This window comes from Triturus cristatus, chromosome 1_1 (genome assembly GCF_964204655.1).
Source record: "Triturus cristatus chromosome 1_1, aTriCri1.1, whole genome shotgun sequence".
NCBI lineage: Eukaryota > Metazoa > Chordata > Amphibia > Caudata > Salamandridae > Triturus > Triturus cristatus.
The window spans coordinates 452,646,608-452,661,062 of NC_140579.1; positions in this window are offsets into that span (position 1 = coordinate 452,646,608).

Below are 14,455 nucleotides of genomic sequence, written 5' to 3' on the forward strand. Positions count from 1 at the left end.
AGGCACCAGGCAGGGGTGCCCCCAGTCACCCTATCTGTTCGCCCTGGCAATGGAGCCCCTACCTGCATGGGTGCATATTGATGCGCAGGTGTCAGGGCTTGAATGGGCCAACGGACTGTCGGATTGTATAGCTTTATATGCGGACGATATACTATTCTTTCTTACTCAGCTGGATAGGACTGGATCGCGGTTGCTGCGTATCATGCAGGTGTTTGGGGAGACTACGGGCCTTTATATGAATGAGCATAAGTCTACCCTGTGGGTCCTGGGTGGAGGGGCTGACCCTGGTGCTTAGGCCTCCGCGGTGCAGGTGGCGCGTGGGGGGCTAAAATACTTGGGTGTGTTTCTTTCGGACGCGCGGTCGATCTCCTGGGAAAGGAACTTGGTGCCGGTGTGGAACAGGGTGCGGGAAGATCTTAGAGTCTGGTCCCACATGCCCCTATCTATATATGGCCGTTTTCAAGATGGTCTCTCTTCCTCGCTTGCTGTACCAGCTGCAAAACCATCCATATCCTATCTCCCCGGGTTGGTTCCGCCAGGTCAATGCGGCCTTGGGCCAGTTTCTCTGGGGCGGGGGTGTTGTTAGGGTGGCTCTCCGTACTTGCTTTAAATCCACGTACTGTGGGGGACTCGCGAATTCCGACCCTGGTAACGCACTGCTCCCCATGTCTGCAGCGTCTCCGCGGGGCATGGGAGGAGGATGTGGGCTCACTTGAGGAGGAGGACTGGACGGTGGTCCTGGCCTCCCCACGTGGGGAGGCTATTGCTGTGAGCCTTCGACTCATCCAGTTTAAATACCTTCATAAAGTATATTTTACTAGAGTCAGACTGTTCAGGGCTGGTCTGGTGGCATCCCCGAATTGCCTTTGCTGCTTGCATGACGAAGGGACTCTGCTGCATACTATTTGGGAATGTCCTGCGCTAACTAGGTTTTGGCGGGGTGTACTGCCATGCCTCTCAGAGGTTCTGGGCTGGGATCTCCCTCGGTCTCCTAAATTAGTACTCCTGCATGTTATGGATGATATAGGAGGCAATGTCTACAAGCGCCACCTGATGCTCCTGGGTTTTACCCTTGCCAAGAGCGATATTGCGAGGGCTTGGAAGGCGACGGTCACACCCTCCGTCTCAGTGTGGAAGGCAGGATTGGATTTTTGTATGGTCCTTGAAGCCCCCATTTTTATAGCACGAGGCTGCCCGTGTAAACATTATAAAATCTGGAAGCGCTGGGCGGATTACAGGGGATTGGATTTGGAGCCCATTCCAGCGTAGGGATTGGGTGGGTTGTAGTCTTTTCCTCCCTTGTCTTGGGGGGGCATGTAACATACGCGTGTTGGGCGGCATGGTGTCTATTGAACATGTTCATAGCGAGGGTAGAACTGTAGCTCTGATCATACCTGCTGATTTTGCTGGGCTGGTTGTGCGATGGGGTGTGGGGTGGGGGGTGTTATTTGTTCTTTTGCTTAATTGGGTTGTATTTTATATGCATGTCCCTTCTTTATTCTTCTTTTGTTATTACATGAGAAAACTGTCAAAGTCAGGATTTGGTTCATTGATGCTACGGAAGCCTCTGGGTTACAGAGCTCCGCTGAATGTGCATTTGACAAATAAAATTTGTTTACAAAAAAAAACAAAAAACTTCTTTTTACGTGTACACATCACTTTGTGTCCTTCAGTCTTTTGTTTTGGCTTACTTTTTACACTCATGACGGATGTGTTCTAGGCACCTCCGGCCTCCATATCAGCAGCTTGTGTATCAGCAAGCTCTTCAGCTCTGGCAGCCATTAACAGTTGCTTCAGACTAAGGGTGTCTCTCAGCATTCATCATATAAATGAATCTGACAAGCATCCATGAATAACACTCAGACGCATAGCATCTTCATCATTAAATTCATTGATCTTACAATGGTTTCACCAACTCTCTGGCGTTCTTGCTTGCAGATGTATCATTTGTAATCAACATTTGGCATTGGATTAAACTTGAGATTCAACACTCCTTTAATCCTATGATATGTGACATCATCAGTTTGCTGCATTTTCTATATGATGCACCATCTCCAGCAAGATTGTTGAGACACTTGATAATCGGCTTGTTATCAGTCTCTTCAAGTGCATCAATGAAATAATCAAATGTCTGTATCCAAGCAATCCATCTATCACCAATATTTTGCTTTCTGGCAGTGTAGAACGGTGGTGGTAGTTTCAGGAAAACGGCAGCAATCTTAACCATTTCTGGAAGTGGTTGATATTGAGGGTGGAGCTCTCTCTGGTTCCCTCAGTGTTTCATCTTGAATCGGTTCTTGTGAGCCATCTCTAAGGCCTTGAGATGAGCTGGCCTCTAGAACATCCTCGATGACTTTTGAAATGACAACCTCAGTCTTTGTTTCCATGGGAAAAGTAGCATTTCACTATTCCAAAGACTTTGGAGTCTTTGGTGATGTCACGTGTCTGTTAAACACAGCCTATGTGCTTGGTCTGGGTTGCGGCTCCTGGCACTGAGATCATACTGGCTCACTTTACCCAGGTTCTGGTAAGTAAATAACTGTTTTATTTTGACGTCTTTTTGCATTCACTTTGTCTTCACCACTTCCGACTTGTAATGTTACCTTGCAATTTGCATTTATTAATAGCTGCTCTTTGAAAACCTGGATGTATCTGCCTTTAGCGTTACTGTTCTGGATTATGTATGACTGTATATTGCGAAGCAGTGCGGTACCTTGATGTACGGTCTGACCACTAGGTTCTCGGTCATCACTATGTAGATCTCTTTGCAATGCTTTCATTGCTTTCAATACTTTACAGCGACTGGACTTGCGCTTTGACTCCACATGCGTTAAACATCGATTCCGTACTTCGACTGCAACACACGTGACTCACACAAACAATTCTACAGAGTCCCTCAGGAGCCAAAAGGGCTCCATCATCTCGAATTCACAAGACACTAGAGAACCGAGTGGCCCTTATGTGAAGTAACCACTCTGGTGCCGATTACAATCTTGTAAAAAAATTCCCCGTACGACTCGTATCCGGTCTTTTTACCGTACGAATCGTACAAGTGCCGTACAAACTGCCAACTACGATTCGCGTGGGAAAAAGACCATACGAATCACATTGGGAATTATTCCCCACACGTCCTCGGGTCGGAAAATGTGTCCGACACATCCTCGGACGATTTACTGTACAAATGTGAAAAGTGAAGTCCGACTGCGCTAGTACAATCCATCCCGTGCGTCCGATGTTACAACCGGATGGAAAAAACACCGTCCGCACCGAATTGCCATAGCAACCATGGAGACATGTGCCCGCATACGCGCCCAACACTCCCCCCAGCCCTCCTATGTACGAGTCGAATCCCCACCCATGTATGTACACCCATGTATGTACGAGACGTACCCCCACCCGTGAATGTACACCCGTGTATGTACACCCGTGTATGTACGAGACGCACCCCCACCCGTGAAAGTACACCCGTGTATGTACACCCGTGTATGTACACCTGTGTATGTACGAGACGTACCCCCACCCGTGTATGTACACCCTTGTACGTACGGCCCGTACCCCCACCCACGTATGTATGGAGCGTACCCCCACCCCAACCGTGTATGTACGGACCGTACCCCCACCCCAACCGTGTATGTATGACCCGTACCCTCACCCGCGTATGTATGGAGCGTACCCCCACCACAACCGTGTATGTACGACCCATACCCCCACCCCAACCGTGTATGTACGACCCGTACCCTCACCCGCGTATGTATGGAGCGTACCCCCACCCCAACCGTGTATGTACGACCCGTACCCTCACCCGCGTATGTATGGAGCGTACCCCCACCCCAACCGTGTATGTACGACCCGTACCCTCACCCGCATATGTATGGAGCGTACCCCCACCCCAACCGTGTATGTACAACCCGTACCCTCACCCGCTTATGTATGGAGCGTACCCCCACCCCAACCGTGTATGTATGACCCGTACCCTCACCCGTGTATGTATGGAGCGTACCCCCACCCCAACCGTGTATGTACGTCCCGTACCCCCACCCCAACCGTGTATGTACGACCCGTACCCTCACCCGCGTATGTATGGAGCGTACCCCCACCCCAACCGTGTATGTACGACCCGTACCCTCACCCGCGTATGTATGGAGCGTACCCCCACCCCAACCGTGTATGTACGACCCGTACCCTCACCTGCATATGTATGGAGCGTACCCCCACCCCAACCGTGTATGTACAACCCGTACCCTCACCCACTTATGTATGGAGCGTACCCCCACCCCAACCATGTATGTACGACCCGTACCCTCACCCGTGTATGTATGGAGCGTACCCCCACCCCAACCGTGTATGTACGACCCGTACCCCCACCCCAACCGTGTATGTACGACCCGTACCCTCACCCGCTTATGTATGGAGCGTACCCCCACCCCAACCGTGTATGTACGGACCGTACCCCCACCCCAACCGTGTATGTATGACCCGTACCCTCACCCGTGTATGTATGGAGCGTACCCCCACCACAACAGTCTATGTACGGACCGTACCCTCACCAGCGTATGTATGGAGCGTACCCCCACCCCAACCCTGTATGTACGGACCGTACCCCCGCCCCAACCGTGTATGTACGACCCGTACCCTCACCCGCGTATATATGGAGCGTACCCCCACCCCAACCGTGTATGTACGACCCGTACCCTCACCCGCATATGTATGGAGCGTACCCCCACCACAACAGTGTATGTACGGACCGTACCCTCACCCGCGTATGTATGGAGCGTACCCCCACCCCAACCGTGTATGTACGGACCGTACCCCCACCCCAACCGTGTATGTACGACCCGTACCCTCACCCGCGTATGTATGGAGCGTACCCCCACCCCAACCGTGTATGTACAACCCGTACCCTCACCCGCGTATGTATGGAGCGAACCCCCACCCCAACCGTGTATGTACGACCCGTACCCTCACCCGCGTATGTATGGAGCGTACCCCCACCACAACAGTGTATGTACGGACCGTACCCTCACCCGCGTATGTATGGAGCGTACCCCCACCCCAACCGTGTATGTACGGACCGTACCCCCACCCCAACCATGTATGTACGACCCGTACCCTCACCCGCGTATGTATGGAGCGTACCCCCACCACAACCGTGTATGTACGACCCGTACCCTCACCCGCGTATGTATGGAGCATACCCCCACCACAACCGTGTATGTACGACCCGTACCCCCACTCCAACCGTGTATGTATGACCCATACCCTCACCCGCATATGTATGGAGCGTACCCTCACCCCAACCGTGTATGTACGACCCATACCCCCACCCCAACCGTGTATGTACGACCCGTACCCTCACCCGCGTATGTATGGAGCGTACCCCCGCCCCAACCGTGTATGTATGACCCGTACCCCCACCCCAACCGTGTATGTATGACCCGTACCCTCACCCGCGTATGTATGGAGCGTACCCCCACCCCAACCGTGTATGTACAACCCGTACCCTCACCCGCGTATGTATGGAGCGTACCCCCACCCCAACATTCTAAGTACATAGCGCACCCCAGGCCCCAACACCAGCACCTTCACCCAACATCGCGCATGTACAAGTCGTACCAAGCCAGACACAAGGACAGCACTGTACAACAAAATTGCCGAAGTACACACTGTACACACGCTAAAAACGCACGTACACAACCAGGACAAAGCACAACAACACAAGAATACACTATTCGAATGGCACAAAGCCACAAAACATGTCCAACAAGCACAAATACAACACATTCACTGACCTGCAACTGCCAAAATCCGAAACAGAGGCCCAAAACACAACCACTCCTTATAACACACCCACCCAAAGTTCAAACACAGCCACACCCACCAATGGACCAATAAAAAGGGCCCACACACACAAACCATGAGCCTTTGCAACAGACTCACTGCTGCCAGACCCTACAGACAACCTACAGCACCATACTTGAATCTTTACTACACCTTACACTTGCACACCTTCACACACACACCTTCACAAACACCCCCTCATCACATTCACACACACCTGCACAACCAAACCCACACACCCACAACCATCCACACCCACACCCCCCACAACCATCCACACCCACACCCCTCACCATGCCCACTAACAAGAATCCAAAGTTCACTAGCCAAGAGTTGGAGGTCCTTGTCGACGAAATCCTCAGAGTCGAGCCACACCTCTTTGGAACATTGGTCAGACAGACGAGCATTTCCAAAAAAACAGCCATGTGGCAGAGGATTGTCGATGCTGTCAATGCTGTTGCGTCCACCAGAAGGATCAGGCATGAATGCCAAGCCAGGTGGTACGATCTGCGGAGGAGGGTCCGAGCCAAAATGACCAACGACCGCAACCAGGCCAACATCACTGGAGGAGGGCCGCCCCGCAGACCCGTACAATACCATCCCTGGGAGGAGAGGGTGATGGCCATACTGCCGGTGGTGGCAGTGGACGGATTAGAAGGACTCCGAGACCCGGGTGAGTACACAAACAACTCACCTCACATGGAGGGAACGTCATCCACAACCAAACTCACAATCAGTCACGCAACCACCCCAAGCTATCGCATGACTCAACCACACTCCATGAACACGCACATGCCACTCGCGCCACCATGCCCCATGCACCCAGCTGGACAATGCCAAGTCACAGGCCACAGAAAACACCAACACAAGACACGGTAAGCCGGATGGCGGGAGTGTGGGCCCCAAAAATCACATAGTGCAACTCAGAAGCAGACAACAATGCCCTCTGCCCATATGGCCTAGGTCACAGCCAGACAAACAGTGTGTCCCCACACAGGAAAGACTTGCCAGCAAATGGCGCACGCCTTGCATTGAGACATGGGGGTGAAGGCACCTTTTTGCACATGACAGCAGCTAATGAACAGCCAACACTGTGAAAGAGTGGCAGCACACACCACCACAGCAGCAGCGCAGACACAGACACTACACCCAATGGGTGCCTGGAGATCAGAAACAAACTCACATCAACAAGCCAAGGGCCATTCAAAGATCTGCTAAAAGTGTGTGCATAGCAAGCTGGGCTGAGATGACAGAGGGTGACACACAGAGGGAGGGAGAGGGGGAGAGAGAGGGAGGGAGACACAGGGAGATGGACAGAGGGAGGAGGCTGACACAGGGAGGGAGGGAGAGGGGGACAGAGAGGGAGTGAGAAAGGGACACACAGGGAGACCAATTCAGCCTTGTGGGGTGTGGGAATGTCTGCTCGTCAGCAGGTGGACTGCGTGCATGTAGACAAGGGTGGCCAGTGCCTCAATCCCCCTCTCTTCTCCATGGCCAAACACAGGGCCATGTCTCAACCTGTGCACGAGCACAACGCCAGCTACCTGCATTATATAAGTGTGTGGAACAACTCCATGTGCCCACGTACAGTGCAACACGGAAGGCGCCAATGCATGGCTCGCCACACCTGCTCACTCCACTGCTGACTGCAGTCACAATTGACAAAGCAAGTAAGACTGTGCCACACATAGGTAAAGTCTCAAAAGCTGTGGCCAAGGGACATACCCATGCACAAGTGCACTGTGAATGGAATGCAAGACATATCCAAATTCAAAGAGGAAATGTGCCAACTTTGAAACATATGAAACATGGATGTTGCTTTGCACAAAAATAACATTGTCTCTCTCACACACAGGTCAACGTCATGGATCACCCCCCAACACTGGGGGGAAGACACACAGGACCCGGCTCTGCGGGATGCCGATCCCACCGGCAGCGACGACTCTCACCACTCTGTGGACGACCCCGACCAACCTGGCCCCTCTGGTGTCCAACCACCTGCAGCACCTGCGTCAGGTACAACTGGGCCAACCACCACCCCCACTCCTGCCACATCCCAGGAGACACCCAGGATCCCTGCCCCACCACCACAATGCAGCCAGGCTCACCAGGAGGGACACGGTGTACCGGGCACCCAGGAGGAGGCAGGCGACAACGCTAATGCCACCCCTCAGGGGTCCCGGAGACCCAATGTGCCCACAAGGGCAGGCCAGGTGCAAGTGGGCAGGGGTGGTGGGAGTGGAGGACGGCGGAGGCGCGAGCCTTACCAGTTGGCTACGGAACCGGTGTATGCCCATGTCAGAAACATCCTGGACACATACCGGCTGGACACCACGGGCATGGCCCAGGTTGTGTCCATCCTCGAGGAGATCAAGACCCAGCAGGCCCAGCAACATGCGGAGCAACATGCCTGTCTACTGTGACACCAAGGGCGGATGGAGGACAGACAGGCTGAGCTCGTGACGGTGTTCAGGGGAATTCACAGTACACTCCGTCGGATGGCCGACAACATGGGCAACCCTCCCTGTGCCGCCAGGCGTAGAACATCACCACCCACAGGGAGGGATCAGGAGGAGCAGGAGACATCCGACGGAGCATCCCAAACATCGTCACGGCCTACTTCTGAGGGTTCCCGCAGGAGGGCGGGTCGTCCATGGAAAAGACCATGAGGGTCGGCGCAACAGCACCATCTCCCAGGACACCTGGCCTGGCACCTGGCCCACTGGACCAACAGCAGCACATCAGCAAAAGACATTCTCTGCCACATGGACTTGCTGGTCACTGTCTGACCAATGTTGACAAAGACTGTGGCATGGACTCTGAGGATTTCCAATGGCAAGGACACCAACTCCCCTAGTGAACTTTGGATTCCACACACCCGGAAAGCCCCTCATGTCATACCCCCCCCCCGTACCCCAACAAAAATAAAAGTTACACGATAAAGAGATGATGCCTACATTTTGCATTATTACCTTACATGTGTCTTGTTAAGTCTAACCATGCCTGAGTTCTCATATGACTCCAATCATCCACACCCTGGGGCCTGAGTCTGGCACAGGACACACATGGGTCACAATGTATTAGGCAAGACAGACATGGAGCACCATACACACCCGTGATGGGCCCAACCAGCTGAGGGGGTGGCCGCACAACCGTGCCGACAGACATATTGAGTACAGCGACAGCCATGCGCAGAGGTCAGGGATCATGTGGAGTGTCCTGGGGGGCACCCAGGTACGTGTGGACAGGTGGCAGAACCATGTCCTGCAAGCTTGAGTCAGGTGGATGCAGAGAATGGTGGCCTGGCCAACGTTGGATGCATGGGGATGGTACATGTCACAATACCCACACAGTCATGGACATCATGCACAATACACAGTCTAATCCCACACAAACAGCTTGCATCTTGCTACTCGACACATAGACACATAGCCACTATCACGGAAAACCATGCCAGACATGCTGTATGCACCGTGGCAACACACCAGCATTGACTGAGAATAGGCACCTTGGAGGCATAGGGACACCTTTATTAGTCATGTATTCGGGAATGCAGAGGCAACTCGGAGTACACATGAACAGGTCATGTGGAGTAACATGTGGGTCCAACACTGGAAACCCCCTTCTGCTGCACAAATGCGTGATAGCCATGGAACAGGCACACAAGTGTCGGGTAACAGCTAAACACCCCCTGCTGCTCACGGAGAGGCTGCCATACACCATTGATCCTCTGATGTGGAAGTCCCACACCATGTCAAGCCAATGCAAACCGTATGTGTCCGAGGGCAGTGTTACACACATTGATGCCATCATCACAATCCACTATCCCATCACAGATGACTGTCAACAAGTCTGACCATCTATTCAGGTGTACCCAGCTACATGTCATGTGTACCATGGTGATGCGACATGTCTGCAGAGGAACCAAACATCGACAGGGGCAGTGTGCACACATCGGAAACAACACCCACACCCAATACACCCCTGATGCATCCCTTACCCTAAGGAGACTTCCAAACTCGTCCGTGCGTGTAACGCTGAGTCAGCACACGATGACGTGTCCATGAGGAATAGCAGTGCCACAACAATGCAACCAGCAGACGGCATGCGCAAGTACCTGGGGATGAGAGACACACAAGAAGTCAGCCACATAAAGCACAGCCACTTGCATGTGCATGTACTCGACACATGTAAGGATGACAACATGCTAGGTCACAATTATGACTGGGGAAATACACTCTTCACTGGCACCATCACTCGAGTGACACATCCACACACACCTCTGACTCACGTGGCATACATACAGATGGACACACACATCGCAACACATGCCACACGGGGACCAATGCGTGCACACACCGACACTGGTACTCACCACTAAGCAAAGAAGTCGCGTATGAGCCGACTCCGGATGTCCTCTTGCGGAACCATATCCTCCACATCACTAGCCCCATTGCCAAGCCCTTCGTCCTCCACGGGTGGATGGTCCTGATCATCTTGATCCAGGATGAGTGGCACAGCTTTCTCAACTGCCATGTTGTGCAGCATGCAGCAGACCATGAAGATTTTGCAGACCTTCGCCGGGGCATATGGGAGGGCGCCGCTGGTCTTGTGGAGGCACCGGAATCGGCTCTTCAGGAGGCCAAATGTCCTCTCTATCACTCGCCTTGTCCGGCCATGGGCGGTGTTGTAGCGGAGCTGGGCCGGCGTGATGGGGTTGCGGAGAGGTGTGATCAGCCATGGCATGTTGGGATAGCCAGCGTCCCCTACATGGAAACCACATGGACATGAGTAGGACAGGAGAAGCGGTCGTGCAGGAAGTCTACGCAAAATACAGGACAGACAGAGTGTACCCACCAACAACACATGCTCGTTCGTTGCGCAGCTGCGTCATCATTTCAGGCACCCTGCTACGCCTCATGATGTAGGCATCGTGTGCTGATCCTGGAAAACGAGCACAGACATGTGAAATCACCATGTTGGACAGACACACCACAAGGGCATTGATGGAGTGGTAGTGCTTGCGATTCCTGTACGCTACCTCCTTTGCCTGTGGTGGTACCAAAGCCACATGTGTCCCATCTATGGACCCAATGACATGGGGCATCCCTCCCAGGGCATAGAATCCACGCTTGACCCCAGTCAACAGTTCAGGAGTTGGGAAATGGATGAACTCATCCAGGTGAAGCAACATGGCCTCTAAGAAATCATGCACACACGGCTGAACATGCTCTGGGACATGCCACCAACATGAGCTATGGTATATTGAAAGGTACCCGTGGCCAGAAAATGTAGGGCTGCCATTACCTTCAGCTTGGGTGTCAGTGCCAGAGGATACCTGTGCAGCGGTTGCAGGTGTGGTGCCAGCCTTGCCGTCAACTCCTCAATCAACGGTTGGGGGAAGCGGTAGCACCGGATACAGTCATTCTCCCGCATGTCAGCCAAGTTCGGAATTGGTCGGGGAAGAGGCGGCGCTCTGCAGTAATTTGGAAGTGACAAGGAAGAGTGAGTGCCCTACAACAACAATTGATTTGTACTGAGCACATGTTAATCTGTCAATACACATATGCTACATACGGAGTCAGGTATGTGCCACATGCCCTGGACACGTATGGCTGCCAGGTGACACTCCTACCAAGACCCAGCTACACACGGAGACTGTGAACCTCCACATGCCATGGCATGGGATTAGCTGTGTCCCAGTGTAAGTGAACAGCCAGACGCAACACAGGAGTGACATACATCAACACATCAGCAGAAGTAGGATGTCGATTTCAGAGACAGGTAGCGGAACACTAGAGCCACAGGCCACATGACATTACACTAGGACAGCCCACACACCTTGCCAATAAGGTGTACATGTAATGACTCACCACACATACATTGAGAGGATGCAGACATGTCCTTGTTACGCTACTCTGTGTCCCATGCATACATACGCACCTCACATCCGATACCACATGTGGCCTGGTGTGCGTAACAGTGTGCCATGTCCATCTACACACAGACACATGTTGGTTGCTGCAACAGCTGATGCTTTTGAGGGAGCACCAACATCAAGCTAATGGGAACACACCACACATACATGACATAGACACATCATGCACCGTGGGTAGTGACATGTCTGGTGTGGTAACCCCTGTAGCGGGCATCAGGGGACACTTGCGTGTGTTGTTGACTGTGCCATGCCAGTGACGCTCATCCCAAGTGTGCAGTACGACATGCACACATGTCAAAGGAGTTAAGGGCATGCCTGGAACACATTGCACCGTCACACATAACATCTGTACACATCTCATCATACATCTGTTGCCTTCTCAACTCAGGAGTCATGTGCCACATCACAGACTTTCACACCTGTGCCCCACACATGTAGTAATGCCCAGACAATGCCTTGATGTCCATCCATGGACAAGTATGTCAGCTCTATTCCTTCCTGTGTTCTGCCTGTCACCACTGTGGTGTGTGAAAGGCACCGTACATTCGCTCAGAGGGCCTGTGTACGTTCCCTATCACTATGGGTGTGCTCGCGAATGCGTACCCATAGTGATAGTGAGCGTACAGGCGTGTGTACAGTCTGTATCACTATGGGTGCGCTCGCGTATGCGTACCCATAGTGATAGTGAGCGTACAGGCGTGTGTACGGTCCGTATCACAATGGGTGTGCTCGCGTATGCGTACCCATAGTGATAGTGAGCGTACAGGCGTGTGTACGGTCCGTACCACTATGGGTGTGCTCGCTTATGCGTACCCATAGTGATAGTGAGCGTACAGGCGTGTGTACGGTCCGTATCACAATGGGTGTGCTCACATATGCGTACCCATAGTGATAGTGAGCGTACAGGCGTGTGTACGGTCCGTATCACTATGGGTACGCATACGCGAGCACACCCATAGTGATACGGACCGTACACACGCCTGTACGCTCACTATCACTATGGGTACGCATACGCGAGCACACCCATAGTGGTACGGACCGTACACACGCCTGTACGCTCACTATCACTATGGGTACGCATACGCGAGCACATCCATAGTGGTACAGACCGTACACACGCCTGTACGCTCACTATCACTATGGGTACGCATACGCGAGCACACCCATAGTGATACGGACCGTACACACGCCTGTACGCTCACTATCACTATGGGTACGCATACGCGAGCACACCCATAGTGATACGGACTGTACACACGCCTGTACGCTCACTATCACTATGGGTACGCATACGCGAGCACACCCATAGTGATACGGACCGTACACACGCCTGTACGGGCCGTTGCTATGCTTTTGTGGTGCCCTAGGACCCCGGTACGCACCATACATGTGTGTGAAACTCCAAATTACATAGGGGACACATGAGGGACAAGTATAAAGGCCTACATGCATGCTGGTTGTCATGGAGACCAAGTATAAAGTTTGAATTTTTTTCAGCAGGTGCACAGCAGAAGTCAGTTTGAATGAATCTACTTTGTTGCAATGTGGTTCTGGAGTTGACATCATGCTCAAGAAGAACACACAATCAGAACCCACTGACTGTGCTAGGTTTGAAGGGATTGGAGGAAACATAGGATGCAAATGTGAGTGACCAATCACTCTGTACTCCTGTGCATGAAACAGGCCAGCAAGGCAGATATAAGGCAGCCAGGTCCCATGAGGGAGCACTTGCCTGCACATCTTTGGATTCTACAACCCAGCTGCTGCTTCTGATTCCCTGGAACCATGTCAAGGTCTGTGGAGAGGTCACAGCCTTTCACCCTGGAGGAGAACCTGGCATTGCTGGATGTGATCCTCCCACAGTACCCCCTGCTGTATGGGCGACCAGGGTATCAGGTGAGTGCAGAGTCTACTAGCACAGACTGTGTCCCTTGTTTGTGACTGTGACTTCTGGCATTGTGTCCAGGTGTGACACACATGCTATGTACTGTAGGGGGGGTCCCGGGGGGGGGGAATGCCTGATGTCTCCCAGCCAGAGCATGCTGTGGTGCATGTCTGCCGTCCTCACTTGCATTGTGTTTACTGTGACAATCACTGCATGGTGCATGCCACATTCTGCCTGTCTTGTCCTCCTGGGAATGTAGCCTCTACAGTCCTCATGTGATTATGTGGTCAGCCCAGTGTGACAGGTGACTGTACCCACAGATGTGTGTTAGTTCTGTGTACCTGTGCTGAGAGTGTCCACATGATGTGTTTGTACCCTGGACATCGGTGTGTGTGTAAGTCCCCTGTCATGTGGGTGGGTGCATATGTGGAGTGTGGCACCCGGGCTGCATGAGGGATGGATATACCCTGCCCATGTGATGTGAGCAGGGAGCAGTGCTGTGTGTCTGATGTGCAGAGCCAGCCCCACACATGTGAGCCCCCCCCGTCTAGTGGCACATGTGCAGAGTGAGGTTTGTCGCTGCATTTGGCAATGGCAGGTGAATGTCCTGTGCCTGTGTGTGTCTGTGTACTCTGCTGAGGTAGCGTCAGTGGCCTGTGGCATGTGACTGCTTAGAGGTGCTGCACATTATCCTGGTGTAGCTTGTGATGCACAGTGTGAGCCTGGATCATTGATTGTGTCGTTGCCCTCATTCCACCTGTGTACTTTCAATGGCACGTACTGCTTTTGCCCTT